At 41.1% G+C, this 13332-nt stretch overlaps 1 long non-coding RNA gene across 7 annotated transcripts in view; it reads right to left on the reverse strand.

Annotated features, from left to right (window-relative positions):
- The window catches only part of LOC147034861 (uncharacterized), a 208592-nt gene that overhangs the window by 165335 nt on the left and 29925 nt on the right, over positions 1-13332 (reverse strand). For 3 of the 7 annotated variants that reach the window (XR_015060582.1, XR_015060581.1, XR_015060583.1), the window contains 2 exons: positions 11087-11169; positions 7092-10326 (listed from right to left, as the gene is read on the reverse strand). The exons of 1 other annotated variant lie outside the window; for it this stretch is intronic. This is a non-coding gene — a long non-coding RNA (uncharacterized LOC147034861). Of the gene's footprint in view, positions 1-6558; positions 10327-11086; positions 11170-13332 lie in introns of those variants that run through there. 3 more of the 7 variants (XR_015060578.1, XR_015060586.1, XR_015060580.1) reach the window with 3 other exon arrangements.

Below are 13332 nucleotides of genomic sequence, written 5' to 3' on the forward strand. Positions count from 1 at the left end.
GTTGGCCCAGATGGTATACCAGTGGAGGCATGGAAGTGCTTAGGAGAGATGGCAGTGGGGTTGTTAACCAGATTGTTTCATAAAATCTTGGAAAGTGAGAGGATGCCGGAGGAGTGGAGATTAAGTGTACTGGTTCCGATTTTCAAGAATAAGGGTGATGTGCAGAGCTGTGGAAATTACAGAGGGATAAAGTTGTTAAGCCACACCATGAAGTTGTGGGAAAGAGTCTTGGAAGCTCGGTTGAGAGGAGAGGTGACGATCTGTGAGCAGCAATATGGGTTTATGCCAGGAAAGAGCAACTCTGAAGCGATGTTTGCTTTGAGAATATTGATGGAGAAGTATCGGGAAGGCCAGAAGGAGTTACATTGTGTGTTTGTGGATTTAGAGAAAGCTTATGATAGGGGGCCAAGAGAGGAGCTGTGGTATTGTATGAGGAAGTCGGGAGTGGTGGAGAAGTATGTGAGGATCGTGCAGGATATGTATGAGGACAGTGTCACAGCGGTGAGGTGTGCGGTAGGAATGACGGACCGGTTTAAGGTTAAAGTGGGATTGCACCAAGGATCGACTCTGAGCCCTTTCCTGTTTGCAATAGTGATGGACAGGTTGACGGACGAGATCAGACTGGAGTCTCCATGGACTATGATGTTCGCGGATGACATCATGATCTGTTGGGAGAGTAGGGAGCAGGCTGAAGCGAGCCTTGAGAGGTGGAGGTACGCACTGGAGAGAAGGGGAATGATAGTCAGTAGGAGCAAGACGGAGTACATGTGCGTAAATGAGAGGGAGGGTGGTGGTATGGTGCGGTTGCAAGGAGTTGAGGTGGGGAAGGTGGATTGGTTTAAATACTTGGGATCAACTGTCCAAAGTAACGGAGAGTGTGGGAGAGAAGTGAAAAAGAGAGTGCAGGCAGGATGGAGTGGGTGGAGAAGAGTTGCAGGAGTGATTTGTGACAGAAGTGTAGCTGCAATAGTGAAGGGGAAAGTATATAAGACGGTCGTGGGACCAGCTATTTTGTATGGTTTGGAGGCGGTGGCACTAACAATAAGACAGGAAGCGGAGCTGGAGGTGGCAGAGTTAAAGATGCTGCGATTCTCGTTGGGAGTGACGAGGATGGATAGGACAAGAAAGGAGTATATTAGAGGGACAGCGCAGGTAGGACGGTTTGGAGACAAAGTGAGAGAGGGGAGATTGAGATGGTTTGGGCATGTGCACAGGAGGGAAACAGAGTATATCGGGAGAAGGATGTTGAAGATGGAGCCACCAGGCAGGAGGAGAAGAGGAAGGCCAAAGAAGAGGTTCATGGATGCGGTGAGGGCGGACATGCGGGTGGTTTGGAGTGTCAATGGAAGATGTGGAGGATAGAGCGAAATGGAGGCGGTTGATCCGCTGTGGCGACCCCTAACGGGAGCAAGCCGAAAGAGGAAGAGGAAGAGGAAGAGGAAGAAGAAGTGGAAGAAGAGGAAGAGGAAGAGGAAGAGGAAGAAGAGGAAGAGGAAGAGGAAGAAGAGGAAGAGGAAGAGGAAGAGGAAGAAGAGGAAGAGGAAGAGGAAGAAGAGGAAGAGGAAGAGGAAGAAGAGGAAGAGGAAGAGGAAGAGGAAGAAGAGGAAGAGGAAGAGGAAGAAGAGGAAGAGGAAGAGGAAGAGGAAGAAGAGGAAGAGGAAGAGGAAGAAGAGGGAGAGGAAGAGGAAGAAGAGGAAGAGGAAGGAGAGGGCGAGGAAGAAGAGGAAGAGGAAGAGGAAGAAGAGGAAGAGGAAGAGGAAGAAGAGGAAGAGGAAGAGGAAGAAGAGGAAGAGGAAGAGGAAGAAGAGGAAGAGGAAGAGGAAGAAGAGGAAGAGGAAGAGGAAGAAGAGGAAGAGGAAGAGGAAGAAGAGGAAGAGGAAGAGGAAGAAGAGGAAGAGGAAGAGGAAGAAGAGGAAGAGGAAGAGGAAGAAGAGGAAGAGGAAGAAGAGGAAGAGGAAGAGGAAGAAGAGGAAGAGGAAGAGGAAGAAGAAGAAGAGGAAGAGGAAGAAGAAGAAGAGGAAGAGGAAGAGGAGGAAGAGGAAGAGGAAGAGGAAGAAGAGGAAGAGGAAGAGGAAGAAGAGGAAGAGGAAGAGGAAGAAGAGGAAGAGGAAGAGGAAGAAGAGGAAAAAGAAGAGGAAGAAGAGGAAGAGGAAAAGGAAGAAGAGGAAGAGGAAGAAGAAGAAGAGGAAGAGGAAGAGGAAGAAGAGGAAGAGGAAGAGGAAGAAGAGGAAGAGGAAGAGGAAGAAGAGGAAGAGGAAGAGGAAGAAGAGGAAGAGGAAGAGGAAGAAGAAGAAGAGGAAGAAGAAGAAGAGGAAGAAGAGGAAGAGGAAGAAGAGGAAGAAGAGGAAGAAGAGGAAGAAGAGGAAGAAGAGGAAGAAGAGGAAGAAGAGGAAGAAGAGGAAGAAGAGGAAGAGGAAGAGGAAGAGGAAGAGGAAGAGGAAGAGGAAGAGGAAGAGGAAGAGGAAGAGGAAGAGGAAGAGGAAGAGGAAGAGGAAGAGGAGGAGGAGGAGGAGGAGGAAGAGGAAGAGGAAGAGGAAGAGGAAGAAGAGGAGGAGGAAGAGGAGGAGGAGGAAGAGGAAGAGGAAGAGGAAGAGGAAGAGGAAGAGGAAGAGGAAGAGGAAGAGGAACAGGAAAAGAAAGAGGAAGAGGAAGAGGAAGAGGAAGAGGAAGAGGAAGAGGAAGAAGAAGAAGAAGAACAAGAAGAAGAAGAAGAAGAAGAAGAAGAAGAAGAAGAAGAAGAAGAAGAAGAAGAAGAAGAAGAAGAAGAAGAAGAAGAAGAAGAAGAAGAAGAAGAAGAAGAAGAAGAAGAAGAAAGAAACACAACTTCCTCCAAGGGAAAGTTTCTATGGCAAGTTGAATAAAACTCATATTTCCGATAGAGATTATATACAAGCTAAAAAGGTTTGGGAGAAGTTTAATATAAAGAATCTAGGAGAATATCATGATTTGTATTTTAAAGCTGATGTATTGTTGTTGGCTGATGTGTTTGAAACTTTTGGAACATTCCGTAATAATAAAAATTATTATGCATTGAACCCCGCTCACTATTACACGGCCTCGGTTTTGTCTTGCAGTGCTATGTTGAAAATGACAAAACAGAATTTGGAATTAATCAGTGATTTAGATATGCTTTTAATGATAGAAAAGGCTAAAAGAGGAGGAATATCTCAAGTATGTTCCAAGAGATATGCCAAAGCAAATAACAAATATCTTCCTGATTATAATAAGAATGAAGACAACTCTTGCCTGATGTATTATGATGCTAACAATTTGTATGGGTGGGCTATGTCTCAATCTTTACCTTATGGAAAACTTAAATAGGTTAAAGAAAAACATTATGAAAAAGTTTTACAAGACATTGTTGTTTCCTCTCAAAAATAATTGGATGAAGCTGTAGTTGGATATTATTTTGAGGTTGATATAAAATATGCAGAAGAACTTCATCACAAACATAAAGACCTACCTTATGCCACTGATAAAGAAAGTCTAAGAAAAGAATGGAAAAGTGATTAACAACAGTCATTTAATATAAAAGGTAAATCTCCATAAAAACTGCTTACTGCATTAAATGATAAAGAAAGTTATGTTTTGCATCAAAGAAACTTCAAACAATATTTATCTGCTGCGTTGAGAGTGAGGAAAATTCATCAGATTTTGAAATTTAAACAAAGTCATTGGTTAAAGAAGTATATTGATATCAATGCAAAAAGGAGAACAGAAGCAAAAACAGATTTTGAGAAGGACTTTTATAAATTCATGAATAATGCTGTATTTGGAAAGACTATGGATTATGTTAGGAATCAAAAAAACATAAGACTTGCTACATCTTAGAAACAGGCTTCAAAGTTAATTAGTAGACCCAGTTTTGAATGAGCGGAGGTGTTTTCAGAGAACTTTTGTGCTATTCATTTGAAAAAAGAGAGTATTGAAATGGATAAACCTATTTATAGAGGAACATCAATTAATGACTTGTCAAAGTCGTTAATGTATGACTATTACGATAATAATTTTAAATCAAAGCATAAGGATAATGTGTCATTGTTATATATGGATACAGATAGTTTTATATTAAAAATTAAGACAAGTGATGTTTTTGAGGATACGATTGATAATATTGATATATATGATACAAGTTATTATAAGTCAGGTGATGTGTTGTTTTCATCAAAGAATAAAAAGGTTATTGGTAATTTTAAAGATGAATTGGGTGGGAAGGTCATGAGTGAATGTATAGGATTGAGATCAAAGTCTTATGCTTTTACGTATATTGATAATAATAACATCGAAAGGTGTGATAAGAAGCTAAAGGGAATAAAGAAAAATATAATTCAGGAAACAATAAACTTTAAACATTATTACAATTGTTTAACCTTAAAGAAGGAAGAGTACAGAAAAATGAATACAATAAGAAGTTATTCACATCAATTATATACAGAAGAGATAAATAAGAAAGCATTAGGAGCTTTGATGATAAAAGATATATTTTAGTGAATGGAATCAATAGTCTCCCTCATGGTTATAATTATAAGTGTTAAGATATTGGGTTGGGAATTTTAACAGGCTACCGCCGTCTTTTTACTGATTTATAAATGATAGAACCAAGCAATAACCAAACCAAAGAGTGGAGATGTAATCAGTCTTGGAATTTAAATGAGAAACATAAAGAATGTGAGAAATATCAAATAAGTCTTATGGAAGAAATAACCGGGGTAAAAGTAGATAAACAAATAAGCAGATAAATTTAATTACAAATAAGTTGGAGGATGTAAAGAAAAAAATTAATATCCTTGAATGGACTGAAAACTTTGATGGTTATCAATTGAACAATGGAAAAACAATTTACTACAATCTCAAAATGATATGTGGCTCAGGAGGTGGTCAAATAAGAGCATTAAGAGAAGTTTCTCATTTCATTTCTGCTCAACAAAGACACTTAAAGCAAGAACCAAGTTCCAAAGTAATCTTTATGAATACAATGGATGGTGATGAATGTAATAGGAAAATTAAGTTATTCCCTAAAGTAGAACACGGACAAATATTCGTTGGTTCGCTCTTTGAGTGGAATGAAAATATGAAAGGGAAGAAGTGATTTAATCAGTCTCAATTTTACATTTGATTGTATGGGAGGGGAGGGGGGGGGAGAAAATGAGTTTCAATTTGCTTGTATTGGAGGGAAGGGGATAGGTGGGGAGAAAATAAGTCTCCTATTTTGGACTTTTGGGGCTTGAGTCAGAAAGTTTTTCCCTTTTCCCCCATTCATTTGAATGGAAGTCCCAGAACCCCATTTATCCTCTACTAACATGAGAATCATGCCGTTTACTTCATGCGTCAAAGGAAAACCAGCTGTAAAGCCCTGTTCTTGCAGGTCACCTCCCAACTGCGTTCCCTCTCATCCGCTTGAGCCACTCACTCTGCACTCAACCCCTCTTCACACTGACCTCGTGCATGCGCTTTCCCAATCTCTCATCTCTCACTGACATTACCCTGAACCTTTGTTTCCTCCTCTGTGGCGTGGCTTGCTCCCATGAAACCGGGCAAAACAGGGCGTCCACCCACTCGGCTAGCTTCTGAAGTCACGCACATCAATCATCAGACTCGGGGGCACGACTTCGCCCTCTGTCACTCTTGGAGGTGGGGCTTCTGCTTGCTTGGCAAGTTTGGTTGTTTGTCATCATGGTTTTGGTTATAAAAGCATAGGGAAAAGTCACAGGGGGGCAATTACATACTGGGAAAGTTATCCTTGATCCCGATCTAATTAACACCACACCATCCCCCCCCCCCCCCCCCGTGTGGTAACACCGAACACTTAAGCTCACAGTTTCCCTACTTAATTCCATTGAGATGTCTGCTACACGTCCACAGACCAAACAACTCTTCAATCCTAAATTCCCTCTTGAATTCCTCCATCTTCCCCCACAACCGTAACAATCATTCCAAACAGGAAACATTGTTTTAAGGATGTTATAAAGGACACAAACAACGGGCATAACAAACTAGTAGAATGTGTTGGATCGGGTGATGTTATGGACATGGTGAAATGGGAATAAAATATGGAATTAACTTGTTTATTTGCCTTTAAATCTCTTCAAACCCTTATACAAATTGAATTATCTACTTCAACAATAGAACACAAATCGCCTTCGTAATACTTCCAAGAACCATTATATTATTATGGATACAGTGTCTGGGGTTATCACGATGGAGCTCCTCAGACCTTTACCCAACCTCTGGTTCTGAGGCCTCTGGCCACAGATAACTCTGCAGTCCGACGGGATGCTAGAAAACTGTGGCCGCCGATTAGAACTGTCGAGCCTAGCAGGGTTTTTGCTCATTGGTTATGCGTTACCTTACCGTTGGCATGGCAACCCTAATTTGGGGTCACACCCTCAACAGCCACCCAAAAATTAATCCTGTATGGCTGAGCGAACTGTGGAAGGCTATTGGCTAATCATGGAGCCAATCATTGAGGCAAAACATTTTCTGTCTAACTAAACAAACACACAATGTCGGACCAATGGAGGACAGCACAAAAGCAAGCAGGCCGGCAACGTTTAACAGTTCAACCAATACATTTATTCAACAAGCACAACAAGGTTTATTCAATAAGCAATGACAGGTATTTTACAATCGCACTCATGAGCAATTATTATCAATGGATGGACAGAAATCACAATAAAAAGGCACAAGAGAACAGTAATTATTCTTGATGCTAACAGAGCCCACTTACTTCGTCTTACCCTTGTCTATACACAATACATGGCACACCATCAATCAATCAATCAATCAGGAGAAGAGTAGATAAAATGAAAGTAGATCGAGTGCAGATGAGAGCACAAGTATACAGCTCCTGCCTCACCTTACAAAAATGCATGTAAGCTTGAGCCGCGTGCGACCCACACAGCCTGCACCACATACAGATGTGCGCAGCCCAAACCATGCAGCACATGCCACATGCAGACTCTTGCAATGTGCAAGCTCCGCGTTGGAGGTTCTTATGGTCTGAACAAGCAGACATCAGTGCAGGCTTGGCCAAAGGACTCATGTTTCGGAGAGCTTTATGGACGAGAAGAAAACAAATCAAATGTCCCGGCAGATAAGACAAGCCGTGAGCACTCCTGGCAGACGAGACGAGTCGCGAGCACTCCTGGCAGGTGATGTGTGGTGGATCGGAGCACTCTGAGGCATAACCTCCTGGCAGATGGGGCAAGTGGAGTATTGAATGTCAATCGCTCCTGGCAGGTGAGATGAGCAGGGAATTGAAGGAATCGGCAAATCGAAACGCACAATGGATCAGAGGATTCGTTTACGAGAGCGCTTCCCGAGATCTCCGTGGAAAATGCACCCGGAATCTCTTGAACATGAAGAGTGTGAGCCTTTTACCACCAACTTCATTCAGTTGGGCTCTCAAAAATCACAGACTTCATTCAAAGGTTGCCACATCCTCTCACCATGGAGGTCAAAACGATCTGCTCTTACAACTGCCGAGATGGGTGTGTTTGTTGTTTCCATTCAATGCACGATGTTGTCAGCTGCAGCACAAATGATCCTTTATCTCGATTGTGTTTTAAATGGGAGTTATGCAGCAGTGAAAAGAAAGGTTTATTTAATTATATGGTGTGCAAGTGTCTGATTAAGAATCTTTTGTACGAGTTAACAGATAATTTGAGTCCATTGCTTTGAACTATTTAGGGTAATTGTGAAGTGCGTACTCTCGTGAAAGGGGAATGGTTTCATATGTGGAATGGAAAAGAAGGGGGGGGGTTTGAAGGCGTGGTGTAAAGTGGGGGTTTAGAGAGAATGGACGAGGGGAGGGGTTTCATATGGAGGAACTGTTGGTTCTCTCTCTCTTCTGGTTCCTGTTTTTGAGCAACGGTTGGTCCTTTTGAGGGGTCTTTCCCACTAGCTTAAAGATAAGTTTCCAGTTGTTGTTTGTCGCATTTTGACTATTTTATTGCCTCCATGTTTGCTGTATGTTCTGAGTTCAGTTTTGTTTCAAAAATTGTGCTTTTTAGTTAGTTTTTGTCGGTCCTGTCAAATCTGGTTGCCCTGAGGCCTACCTGTATTCCTGTTTATGTGAACGATTGTGTTTATTTGTATTTTTGCCTTATCACCATTAGTTTTTATTTTCTGCACTTTTCTCTCCAAACTCCTTCTATCCCTCCCAAAGACATGAAACCCTTCGTTTCATTTCTTTAAATGTAACAAATACAAAAAAAAAATTCTGTATTTCTTTGAAAGAAAAATAAAAAGTCGATTTTGTTATTCCGTCTGTCTGTCTGTTTGCCAGTCTGGCTGTCTGTCACCTACAGGTGACAATTTGAAACTGATCTTCAGGAAACTTGACCACATGGTAGAGTTTGTCACAAGGAAGAAGCCTATTTTTTTGAGGTCAAAAGGTCAAAAGGTCAACATAGGCCAATGGTAAATAACTTCGGTGGTATTTGAAAATTCCTTAATTTTCATCCGATTGACTTGAAATTTGAAGAGGATTTATATTTCACGTCACTGAATTCAACCAACCAATTATTTTTTAAGGTCGACATAGACCAAAAGGTCATCATAGGCCAAATTCAACAACTTTGGATTTCAAAATAACCTCAATTTTACATCCGATTGACTTGAAATTTGAAAAGGATTTATATTTCAGGTCAGTGAACTCAAGAAGGCAATTATTTTTTTCAGGTCAACATCGACCAAACGGTCAACATAGGCCAAAGGTCAATAACTTTGCTGAGATTTCTAAATTCCTCAATTTTCATCAGATTGACTTTAAATTTGAAGAGGATATATATTTAACTTCACTGAATTCAACCACCAATTATTTTGAAGGTCCACTTAGGCCAAAAGGTCAACATAGGCCAAATTTCTAAAATCGTCATTTTTCATCTGATTGACTTGAAAATTAAACAGCAATTGCATAGTGCATTACTGAATTTGCAAACCAACTATTTTTGATGTCAAAAGGTCAAACGTCAAATCAAGGTCAAACTTCTAAAATCACCCCATTTCAATCTGAAAAATAAAATAATCAATTTTTATCTGATTAGCCTGAACTTTGATTTAAGATTGTCAATTTTAATCTCAATGAATTGGACAATTTTGATGTATCCATGGCAACCTATGGAGAGTGGAGTGGATTTTGCAAGTATTGTGCTCTGCACGACATCTTTTTTTTATTGATTGTGTGCAGGACATCTCAAAAAGTTGCAGACGGATAAAGATGAAATTTGGTGGGCATGTTGGGTGTGTGACAAGAATGAACTGTTTAGATTTTGGTGAAGTTACAGATCTGGATCTGACTACTAGAATGTTGAAAGTAATTCTTCAATATTGACAGATAGGGAAAAAACGATATTTGGCATGATATCTCAAAAAGCAAAAAGTTACGGACAGATTTGGCCAAATCTTTGGGGACATATTGGGTGTTTGACAAGGAAGAAATGATTCAATTTCGGTGAAGGTCTGTATCAAGATCCGATAACCATTCACCATTGAGGATCGGGATAAACAAATATATAGCATGCTATATCAAAAAGTTGTGGACAGATTTGGATGAAACTTGGTGGACAGGTTCGGTGAGTGGGAAAGACAAATTTATTCGATTTTGGTAAAGATCCAAATCCAGATATGGATTCGATAGTTATTTAATTTTTTTAAGTGATTCTTCACCATTGAGAGATGGGGTCAAAAACGATATAGTACTGTTCAGCATGAAATTTCAAAAATGTATTAGGCCCAATATGTTCTCGTGGATCAGGATTGCATGTTGAGGTGTGTGCTCCCCCGAGTGCCCTTCTCGTTTGATTATGTATTTTATCGTTGCTATTGTTTTTAAAATGGCTGTATGACAGATTTGTCACTTCCTGAATGCTGAGGGAGAATGTGTTAATCATGTCCACTTTTCAAAATCTGCAGAACTTTTACAACAGTTTTTTTTTTTTGCATAATCACTGGCTTGTTGAACATATTTATTTGTTCAATACAAGGCATCACTGTATTTGTTTGTCCTTTTCAATGCAAGCAAAACACTTACTGATTATAATCTTTTGTATATTTGATAATTCTGTCCACCACCTTCCTCTATTTCTTGATATCTATAACCCAAATCGCCGTCGTCATTCATATGCAGCATAAGTTTGTGAAGTAGCAGAATTGGCTGAGGGCGCAGCTGTGACACTGTTGCAATGCCCTCTGCTGGTTAGGGCAGTAATTTGGAATTTCACCAGGATGCCTGGAATAAACAGCTTACTCTTCATGAAGGACACCATGAGATCTTCAACGTCCACCAATAAATGCTAACAGACAGGATACCCGTTTCATGTCCATCTGAGAGACAGCATACACAGTAATGAATCACCCTCCCTGTGAAACACCGGGATGACAGTTTATAGTTGGGTCGGATTTCAAACCCAGGCAAGACAGACGAGAGGTGAGTGGGCGTACCTCGAGGCCATCCTGTCAGCCCTATAATCCAAATAATTACTTGTGTTCTTGTATTTTCGGTGAAAAATAAACATACGAGGAGACTAATTACTGCCACATCATTTTGTTTCCATGTAAATCCCATTCAGTTGTTGTTCTACCTTCGAAGTGTTTCCTTCAAAAACAATCTTGGTGAATTGGTGAGGTTTGATGAGAATGGAGACCCTCCTGCTATTTATGAGGTTATAAACTGGCAACCAGACAGAACAGGTGGATTACAGTTCCAGCTCGTGGGAGGGTTTGATTCCACAGCAGCAAAGGACAAACAACTTCACATTGATACAAATAGAGTTGTTTGGAATGATGGTGGGAATAAGGTATCTGACTTATCACAACTACTTAAAACTAAAAGCACAAATGCAAACGTTTTTACCTTTATAAATAAAATCTAATTTCACTGTAAATATGTTGAACATTTCCTGATTCCCCTTTAGACTCCACAGTCAGTTTGCAATGACCCATGCAAACGTGGTTCCAGAAAGGTTCTCAGAAAAGGTGAACCATTTTGCTGTTATGATTGCATCAAGTGTACATCAGGAGAATATTCCAATGCAACAGGTAAACCTTTGTGCTGAATACACAATACTCCCTATACCAACCATACCTTGTCGTATCCAAATGCTGCCGGATACTGTGTCTTTCTTGCTTTGAAAGGGGAGAGGTCTCTGGCAAACATCAACTCCAATTCTGCAACAGGCCCACTTGATGGCATCAGTGCATCTATGTTTTACTAAAACTCTCATCTTGTATATATGTATGTATGTATATATGTATGTATGTTCCCGAAATCCAGCCAAAACGGCAAATGATAGCACAAAAATTTTAGGCCAACCTTACTCAGCATTCTCCTGTGATGTGCAATATCAAGTTTCGTTCAAATTGGGCAAAGAAAAAATTATTAAAAAATCAATTCCCGATTCAGGCAAGTCCTCTTCAGGATTATTTATTTGATCAATGCAAACAACATCAGCGGTATAGTTCACTGGAGCTATGTTTTTCGTTTGAATTTTTTTTAATATAAACCGCTGTCACAAAGGAAACCCAATGGGTTAACGGGTCATCTAGTTTGTCCTAAAAAAAACCTTCTCTGTGCTATTGCTCATCCTCTTTCTGCGCTGTTTGAGCAATGGAGCACGTTTAGTGGTGGTGGAAATGTATGACGCCACCATATTGAAGTACCATAATAAAATACAGAAAAAAGGAACGTAATCCATTCACAATCGGTTGATTTATTGTGCTTTGCATGCTTTCATGGCGAACCAATCAGGATTAAAGCTTGTCCCGAAGGTTGGATATATCTATGTCAGACAGTTTTTTTTCTTGGGAGTTATATTCTAACAAAATGCATGTTATATACAGCACAGACACATACGAATTGGTGAATATAGCATTTCCCAGGAGTGAGACATCTTTTTCAACCATTTTATATCCAGGTTGTGTGAATTTTTTTTATTTTATATACCTTGTCGAGGCTCGTATGAGAGCTAACACACAACTCACAGCAAGGGGGCACGAGACAAGAGGGGCGGGAGTGGAAGGGACAAAACAGTGGGGAACAGACACATTAGGTGAACTGTGGAAGGGAAAGGGATGGGGATGGGACGGGGAACATGGGGAAGAGAAGATGGACATTACAGGGACTTCCAGGAAGGAAAGCAGGGGAATTGAAGGAAGTGGGCTTGGGTGGATTATCAGGGGTAGAAAAGATCGAGGATTTGGATGGGGGATGATAAGAGGTGGTGGTGAACAGCTGTTTTGAAAGCCTGGAGGGAAGAATGGGAAAGAATAGAGTGAGGGAGTTTATTCCAAAGGTGGGAAAAAAGAGGAATGAAAGAGTGAAGGTGAGCAGTGATTCATGCTTTTGGTAGTTTTACCAGAAGGGGGTTGTTGGCAGACCTTGAGGGCCCTGTGGAATTGTGGTGGGGACAAATCACAGAGAGAGCAGGGGGGGCGAGGCTGGAGAGGAGTCGGTAGAAGACAGAAAGACCACCGACTAACCTGCGGTGATTGAGTGAGAGGCCCAAAGACTCAGCTTCATTTCAGGAGATGCCGATGATTCTAAATGCCCTGGTTTTGACAGCGTGAAGCCGAGAAAGGTGGGAGGCAGGAGCACCAGCTTAGAGGGGAGAGCAGTACTCCATCAGGCTACAGACAAAAGCTTTGTAAGTGGTCAGGAGCTCAAGAGGGCCGAGGAAGGACTTTGAACGACAGAGGATTCCCAGTCGGTGACTAGCTTTTGAGGCGAGGTTGGAAATGTGACTTTCCCAGGAAAGGTCATGGCAGATATTGAGAGCCAGAAGCTTGAAAGAAAAGACTTCTTCCAGAGGATTGTTGAGAAAGTGGATGGGGGGTTTTCCAAACGGTCCTTTTGAAGAGACATAATGAGAGTGTGAGATTTGTCCGGATTGAAAGACATGTTCCACGTGTTGGACCAGTTTGTGATTTTATCCAGATCTGCAGTGAGCGAAGAAGCTGCTGCTTGCCGGTCTGAGGGATGACAGATGGTACGGCAGAGGGTGGAGTCATCGGCAAAGAGATGTAGAGGATTTTCCAGAGAGTCGGAGAGATCATTAATGAAAACCAGAAAAAGAACAGGGCCCAGAACGCTACCTTGAGGAACTCCAGCCTGCGCAGGAAGAGGGGATGAAAGAACTCCATTTAAGGCCACACGTTGACTGCGAGAGGAGAGAATTAACTTGTATTTACTCAAAGTTATTCCACCCTGAAAGACATTTTAGTGGTCCTGGCACAATTCACAGGAGAAGTTTTCACACAGACAGACAAACAAATAAAAAGACCATGCTGAGCATGCATGATCCATAAAACAAATTTGACCTCAAAAATAATTGG

The sequence above is a fragment of the Eptatretus burgeri genome, chromosome 1 (genome assembly GCF_056783735.1).
Source record: "Eptatretus burgeri isolate ZD-2024b chromosome 1, Ebu_testis_v1, whole genome shotgun sequence".
NCBI lineage: Eukaryota > Metazoa > Chordata > Myxini > Myxiniformes > Myxinidae > Eptatretus > Eptatretus burgeri.